Source organism: Crocodylus porosus, unplaced genomic scaffold (genome assembly GCF_001723895.1).
Source record: "Crocodylus porosus isolate Cpor-Errol unplaced genomic scaffold, CroPor_comp1, whole genome shotgun sequence".
Taxonomy (NCBI): Eukaryota; Metazoa; Chordata; order Crocodylia; family Crocodylidae; genus Crocodylus; species Crocodylus porosus.
The window spans coordinates 19014280-19022848 of record NW_017728926.1 but is presented as its reverse complement, the minus strand read 5'-3'; positions in this window follow the sequence as shown (position 1 = coordinate 19022848).

Sequence of the window (8569 nt, the reverse complement as noted above, 5' to 3'; positions counted from 1 at the left end):
GACTGAAGTCACACAGGAGCTTCCTCACCAGCACCCAAACTCTTGATGCCACACCAAAGGAGATAGAACTACACATGTGGAACAAGAGGCTGAAGGAAACCCCTGGCAGTGAAAAAGAAGGACCCTTCAGTGGTTGACAAACTATGGGACCCTTCAGGGGCTGACAAACTATGGCAAAGGTGGTGATATCTCAATTGCCTGTGCACCAAAGTTGGATGCTCCAAGGAACTAATGAAAGATCTCACAAAGTACAATAAACGAGCACAAACTTGCATAACAAAATGGTTAAATGTGGTATAGAGACACAAGAAGAAGGTCAGGAGGAGGCACTTAGGGATCGTAACTTAATTCATCCACCCTCATCTCTCTGGGGAAACACAGCTCCATTTTTCACAGATGGGGAAACTGAGACCCAGAGAGGTGACATGACTTGTCCAAGGTGGTGCCACAAGTCAGTGGCTCAGCTGGGGTCACATCTTAAGCATTCCTGGCTCTCAGGCTTGTCATGGGTCATTAGGTTGCACACACCAACTGTAAATAAATACAGAGCTAGGTCCCCAGCTGCTGTAAATACATATCACTCCACTGTGATTTACACTGGCCGGGAATCCGTCTTGCCTTCCTTTGAGGCTCTACCTGGTCCTGCAGAGTTTCATCCTGCTTACATATTTGTGTTGTGTTCCTCTCTAAACAAGCCTTCTCTGAAGCTTTAAGCTGACAAAATGTGAAAACAAAAGACTCAGTCTTTAGGTGATGTAAATAGACCTTTTCCAAGTGACACCATATTACACTGGCTAAGGATTGGACCCATCATACACATGTTGATCTGATTAAGATTTTTTCTTTCTTGTGGAGTTTGTCTAACTCTAGAGAAAAAGTTGCATCTGAGAACAGGGCACTTGGCAAACAGAGGCAATGTGATACGCTCTAATTGCTTTGGGTATTCTGATAATAAAAAATGAAAGCAGATATGATTAGGATATTTAACACTGAAAAGTAGCTGCTGCTGCTTGTATGAACTCAGTCATTTATTTTACACCAAAACCAAGAAATCCATAAGACTTCGAGTGCCTGTCTGTGGCATCCACATTGGCTCTGCAGAGAGACCGTTGTTATGGCATGTATTGTGGGATGCCCATGCTTCTCACAGGGAACTGGTGGGATTTGGGATCAGGAGCTCACACTGCTCTCTGTTCCATCCCCCAATCCTCTGCTCTCATGTGCCATTTTTAACTCACAGCAGCAAACATGGTTCCAGCACAGAGAAACACACTGCTCTTTTGCATTATAGAGACAGGGCCATTCTATGTGCTAACACCATTAAGAATGAAAAGATTTGGGCTGATTGCTACAAGGCATATTTTAAACTTTTGTTAATACCCCAGGGAATTCAACAGGACCACCAAAGGAGTAAGGTGCTGTCCCTAGGTGTCAGAAGTTCTCCCAATAACAACAGACGTGAGCTCCTCAAGGGAATCCAGTAACCCAAGCTCTGACGCCTGCTGGGGAAGAATGAGTTGCAAGGTCTCTGTCCAGTTCCAGCTGGATGACTGAATACATTGCAAGGGCCAAGAACTGTGTAGGAAATGTCACGGAGCTCTTTGGGTGGTTTCTCCCATCCCAGGATGGGGCTGTTCTGTGCTGCTAGAGGAGGGAAAAGGAAGTGTGCACTGAGACTGTAGGAGTCGTGGTTCAGTAAAACCATTAGGCCTAATGGAGAAAACCATCCCTATTCAGGAAGGGTGCATGAGCAGGTGATGAATCAAGGATGTTTTTGTGTCCAGCTGAAATCAGTGGGATTTCAGCGCCTGGGTTGACTGGGGTCTAAGGTGCACGTGTTCTGTGGCTGAGTAGATGACACCACTTTGCAGGCCCATTAATCCAGTGCTAAAAATATGGCAAGAAAGGATAAGCCTTAAAATGAGCAGTGCACTTGGCAGCATGAAAACAACCAGCTTCAGCTGTAATGGGGATTGACTTGAAGGGCAGCAAAGGATGAAGGGGATTCCTCACTGGGCAACAGGCCTCTGTAAACATTGGGTCCATTGATCACTGACTGCAGGTCTGGTGATTAGAAAACAGGTGGAGGTTCCCTTCTTAATTTGTTCCCTTATAGTCAAAGTCTAATTCAGGATTGGGTTTGGGGGGAGGGGGAGAGAACGAGGACCAGACTATTCATTTCTGACCTGTCTTCTTGTAATTGAGAAATGATGTTACTCAGAACAAACACAAACAGCCTTCATTTCTGACATCACAATACATGCAGTTTGTGCTAGAGCTGGAAAGCAAATTAAAAATATCCTACTACATATTGCTCTTCTAGCCTTGATTTGGGATAAGTGACATTAGCAGACATTTGAAAGTTTGATAAGATCCCAACAAGCCCTTATGTTTAAATACCATGGTACTAACCAGGGGGGCAACATTCAAGATGAGTGTCTCTCACTCAAAGTCTGGCTCTAGTTCAAGCACTGGTTGGTGAGCTGGATGCAGCAGTCACTGGTGAAATTTTGGCCAGTGCTATACAGAAAGTTAGACAAGATGATGACACATTTCACTTCTAGCTCATGTATCTGTGAAAATGGAGAACAGAGGTATGAAATACTAACACACAAGTGCTGGTCCTGAATAAACTCTGTGGGGCCACTGCAGTTCAGGGCCTCATGGCACCCCAAACAGCACTGCGGTTCTAAGACCACCCCAGGAATGCATTAAGGAACATGGGTGTGATGAGTGTAAATGGGAGAAGAACTGGGTCTCTAACTGTGGCACTGGCCTGTCCGTTAGCCATGGTCACAAAACTCAAAGATGGTCCAGAGGTATTAAAGTATGCCCTAGAACCAGAGGTGGAGGCGTCCCAAAATGAATTAAAGTAACACTGGAGGTTTCCCAGATGTTGGCTGGCCATCCAAAATACAGTCTGTGCTGAGTTACCAGCTGTGTTGTCTCTGTGCAGATTTGGAAGCCCAGCTACAGAACTCGGACAAGGTGGGTCAGTGAGGTCCTCAGCCCCCTGACTGCCCTGGGTCAGGCTTTCCAGGAAAACGTTGGCCACCCTAGAACTCACTAAGAGAGATGAACATGTGCAAGGACTGAAGGAGTTTAAAATCATCTCCAGGAAAAAAAAATGAAAAGGCCACAGACCACAGCAGAAGCTTGCTCCAGAGACAGGATTGAGCCAGCTAGAGAACTTGACTCGGACTGGATGTTGCCTGCACTTTTCTACCCTGTTTGTAACCCACAAAGGTGCAAAGGGGAGAAGTGCTGTTATAACAACTCAGATGAGGCAACTGCCCCCTGGCTAGGAAGAAGAAACTCCCTGAGAGGCTTCTCTGGCTCAGTTCAGCATCACAGCTGAAATGAGTATCTTTTTCAGGAAGTTTTCAGCAGCCAAGCTGAGTGGCCCGGTTCAGGTGGTCCTGTAGGACCTGGCCAGATCTGGCAGAGACCCACCAGTCTGAGCTGCACTGGGCAGAAGAGGCAAAGAGGCAGAATTAGAGCCAAGAAAGGGACTTCCCCTGAGCTAGCAGGGCACCTGCTGAGACTTGTGTTTCTTGCATATCCAAACACCAACAAGGACTTCCAGGATTAATTGGCAATGGACCAATGTATAGATGCTCAGCCAGACTTGGACTTGCAGATCCAGCTCTGTGAGAGGAGGCCAAAGGTACTCCAAGGCTGTGGCATATGCCATGGAGCTTGAATCTTGATACACAGCAGCACACCAGAAGAGGAAGCAGCTGCTGCTATGGAAGATGGAAGCTGATCACCTGTAAAGTGCAGGTCTGAATCTACTGCGTACGATGGAAAAGGGGATTCTAATGTGGTTCATAACATTTTTGAGCAATTAGAGAAAGGGGTAAATTCAATTTGTAAAATGAGGGAAATGAACACTAATGCAAAAATCAAGGGAAGTGGTTTTGTTAAATGCTAGTGCAGTGAAAAAATGGGTACAGGAAAAAAAAAAAAGCTTGATATAAATAGAAGCCTGGCCAGGACAGAGCATTATGGATGTCTGCCACTTTCCCAGCCCAGGAAATGGGGTAGATAACAAACTGCAAGAACAAAGCCTCCAGGTAGAAGGATCCGTCCCATGGGTTTTTGTTGAAGTCCAGGCAATTAAACAATGATGATGGTAGTTTGGCTACTGAAACGACTTTGTGAATTGCCACTGGCTCAAACAAAACAGGTACTACTAATTTGTGGATTTGCTGGTATTACACAACCATTGCATAGCTAGAGAATGGAGGGATGTATTCTGAACCACCGACTTGCTCTGAAATGGAAACAGAGACTTGGACCTGTGTATCTGTCCAAGAACTAGATTTGACAATTGGATATCTGAAAGTTGAGCAAGAGGTCTGGAGAGCTGACATGGTGGAAGAGCTAATGATTGGTTTGGATTTTATTATTGCTAATAATGGTGTAATAAATTCCAGAAAAGGCATCTTTACATTTCAGCATATAGAAATTCCTTTTAAAGGTGTGGCCCAAATAAAACAAATGCTGCAGTTGGTTTGTGGGGGAAAAGTGATCCTGCTTCTGTAGGCACAAACGATTGTAAAAAGTTACATGGGGTGCATTTACATGTGCCCATACGGTGACGTGGCTACTGTGCTGTGCTTTAGTACTTCAAAGCACGGCGCAGTGGCAGCCCGTACTGTGCTGTATGCTGGGCGCGTGGTTATTTTTAGCTGCTATGTCGCTGTAGCAGTGCACTATAACACGGGAGTGTGCTGCTACGGCAAAGTAGTTGCTGGTCACGTGTACGCACATGATCGCTAAGTTGCTGTAGCGCGTTGCTACAGCGATGCAGTGTCACATGTAGATGTGCCTATGCTGTAGTAAGTTTTCAGCAGTGGAAAGACTGGGAATGCTTGAGATCTGTCGTGAGACCCAGGGCATCAGCGGAAGCTTAACTGGCAAAGGTCTTTGGGGTCTGAACTCAAGAGAAGTTTATGTTCAATTGCGAAATGTTTCTGACCTGCGGTGAGTGGTTATAAGGGGCACCAGGGTTGCAAAATGTGACAGTGGATTTAGTGGATGCTGGTGTGGATGAAAAGTCACAGATGAAAAGTGGTGAGGGGGAACCCCAGATTTCTATTGTCCTTGCTCTGGGGCAGTGCTGCACTCTTAAATGAGGTCCAGTAGAAAGGCCTGGTAGATGTTCTGGTTAGGAACTGAGTTGATCAAACACAAATACAGATTGTGCTGCACTGGTCCAGAGGTACCTACTCAGTGGGAGCATCTACATGAGACGTTGACTGTGTAGTAGGGTAGTTAGCTCCACAGTAAACATCTTGGCATCTATACCTGCAGGGCTGTTAGGCTGGAGTAAACTGATAAACTCTGCAGTAGGGCAGCACTTGTAAATACAAGTACTATCCTGCTGCACAGTTTTTTATTCCACAGCAGCACACATGTAGACACTGACCTGGCTAGCCCTGTGCTGAAGCACCCTCATGCCTCAGCCAGCCCCTCCGCAGCCCACTGAGCCAGGTTGGAGCACCCCCAGGCTGGCAGGCTGACCTACTCAACATGCTGCAGTCTTAAGCGCACATGTAAAGCTGGCACCCAGGAACAATAAACACCGGAGTTTATTGCATCACAGTAATATGCATGCGTAGATGTGCCCAGTGAGAGGAATTTCTGTTGGCAAGAGGAAACTGCACACAGCTGACAACTTCCCAAGCACTCACAGATGTGCAGAGTTTTGTCAGACTCTGCTTCTTTTACAGGTGGTTTATTTGTGGATTTGCTGGTATAAAACCATTGCATAGGCTAGATGAGAAAGGGAAACAATTACAGTGGCCAACAGAATGGGCCTATACTCATGCTCTGACGCGTTCTGATTAGGGCACATCAGAGCAGACTCGATTAATCAAGTCTGATGGAGCGTTTTAATTAGAACACTCCAGCGTGCTGCAGCGTCTTGTGTATTCAGCGTCCTGCATTTCAAAAAGGTGGTTGGGTCGCTTTAACTAGTGCTCATCGAACAAGCTTGAGTTAAAGCGCCCTTGAGGCCATTTTGAAACATGGGACGCTGAATACACATGACACCGTGGCGTTTTAATTAGAGCAGCTTCCTAGAGCCACTTCGATTAAAACAACTCCCCTACCCCCGTGCCCCACCTTGGAGCATGTGCATAGGTAGTGGATAAATCAAGTGAACATTTTCACCAATGTTTGGATCGTTTGGGTTTGATGATGTGAATTTATTGTGGAAGACAGACCCAGTGTAAATTGTTCCGGCTATGGGATTTGTACTTGGTTAAATTATTTATTTTATTTGGGCCTGGGAAGGGTAAAGGCCATCATGTTAGGGTCCCTTAGGCCAAGGGCAGTGTAAGGACGGAGGGGTGTTGTGTGTTGATTTCACCTCATTGAACCATTGGGCACCGAGTATTTTTCCATTCAGGCAAAATGCAGAGGTAAAGTCCTCTATAGAAGTCACCGTTCAAAAGAAGGCTGATCAGAAGCTGCATCTTACAGCCAAAGGATTTCCCAGGAAATGATACAGTGAACACTGGGCCCAGGGCACTGCCTGCTGGAGCTGTGGGTGTATACATATTTGAGAGAAGCAGGAGAAAGCTCCAGAGATCTTGGGCCAAAAGGTCAATGCCACAGAAGAACCAGGAGAAAGAAGGTCCGAAAAAAGCAGAGCTCTGGGGCTGTGGGCTGACCCACCAGAGCTTGAGACTCAGCAAAGAGGGTGTTTGTCAATATTAAGCCCTGCTCTGTTCAGAGGAAACATATCCTCCTACATACTTTGTAAGTAAACAGGCCTGCCTCACCCAACACCGATTCGGTCATCAACTTCACCTAATTGGAACAGCCCACAAAGCCCCTGAATTTGGTTAAGGGCTTGAATCAAAAGGGGTAACATCTCCTAAAGGAAACCGATCATCCATATTCATTTTGTCCTCAGGAGAGAAATGCCAAAAGGCCGACAGAGAAAGCCATAGTAAGCGTGACTTAAAAAGCCTCCATCGGGTTTAATAACCAACCCAGTCCTCCCAGCCCTCTGTTCTTCATGGGAGCTTCTCAAGCAAACAGGTTCCACAGCTGGACGCAGGATCCTCTAATTGCAGTACAGGCAGGACATTTACTTGTAGGAGTATTTGATCTATAACCTAACAACATCATCTCTCTAGCAGACCGATTTAAGAGTTGGACTTTTTATTTTATCTACATATAAACATTTCTCAAGTAGTTCCCCCGACAATCTGCAAATTCTATGGATTTCAGTTCGGTTTAAAAATATATCCCTATTTCTGTCTATTTGTTGCTTTCTTAGTGTTGGCAGGTAACCATAAATAGCTGAATAATAACTGATCCCAGAGGATAATTACATAAACAAAGGCCTTGATCCTGCAAAAACATATGCTTTTCCTAAGTGCTGGGAGTAGTCTTGGTGATATGGATCAGGTCACCCTGGATTAAGTTCAGCACGAGCCTGCCTCTTTGTAGAATGGGGACCGAAATATTTAACTAAATAGACCAATATTATTAATATCCCCAGTTCAGAATTAAGGTCAGGTCCCCCAAAATCCTGAGATGGCTTCAAAATTCATACGCTGCTAAAACTAACCAGTTTGAGTTTGATTTATTCTCCGGTTTCTGGGGCTTGAGGTACACTCGTAAGCCCTGGTGCTGAGGAGCAAAGGAAAACGCAGAACATTGTGAGAGGCAATAAAACCTCAAGCATTGGTAACGCTCCTGGAGACATTCGTATCGCTGAGTCACTTACTCACATAAGTAGCCTCATTGAAATCAGAAGGATGACTCCATTATTGTTATTTATTTGCCTGGTGTTATTTATTTGCAAGGATGCCTATTCATGGACCCGGTTGTGCTGGGTGCTGTAGAAGCACAGAGCGAGAAGGATCTCTGCCCCATAGAGCTTACAGTCGAAGTCCAAGAGCAGAGGCGATTGGTGGAGACAGGGGAAGTGATGTTGGGATCGTCTTGCAAGCGGCTGTGTGTGGGAGTGCGGACACCCAGCTATGGCATGATCTTGGGCTGGATGAACCAAGCTACTCAAGCGTTTGCAGGGTTAGGCCCTAAGGGCCAGAGCCTGCAAGTTGTGTCATGGGGCAGACACCCGCACCCACACTCAGTAACTTTACTCACACGCCTGCAAGTGAGGTGCAGGGCCCAGCCCTTCCGCAGCACTAAAGAGGGGCCGAGTTACAGGCACGGATCAAAGGGACAGTGCCACAGAACACAACAAGAACTATATGTGTCTGGATAACCAGATCATTATATGTCTGCAACAGAGATCAACTGGGTTTATTAAACAGCAGCTAAATCTAAAGCTCAGAAACAAGGCTCCAGTGCAAACTAAGGGCCAGATCCTAAACCCTTCTGCCAGGTGAGTCACGTGATGGCCAGGAGCGCTCCTCCGGAGGGTTAGTCAGGGGCCTGCCTCGCCCGGGGGTCGGGGTCGGCGGCACACGTGGGTCCTGCGGTGGGCGCGGGACTCTGGTCCCTTCCCGGGTGCGGGCAGGAGCAGCCGCAGGTGCCAGCACGGGGTTGGCTGCAAGATGGAGCCAGGGTGCGTGAAGTG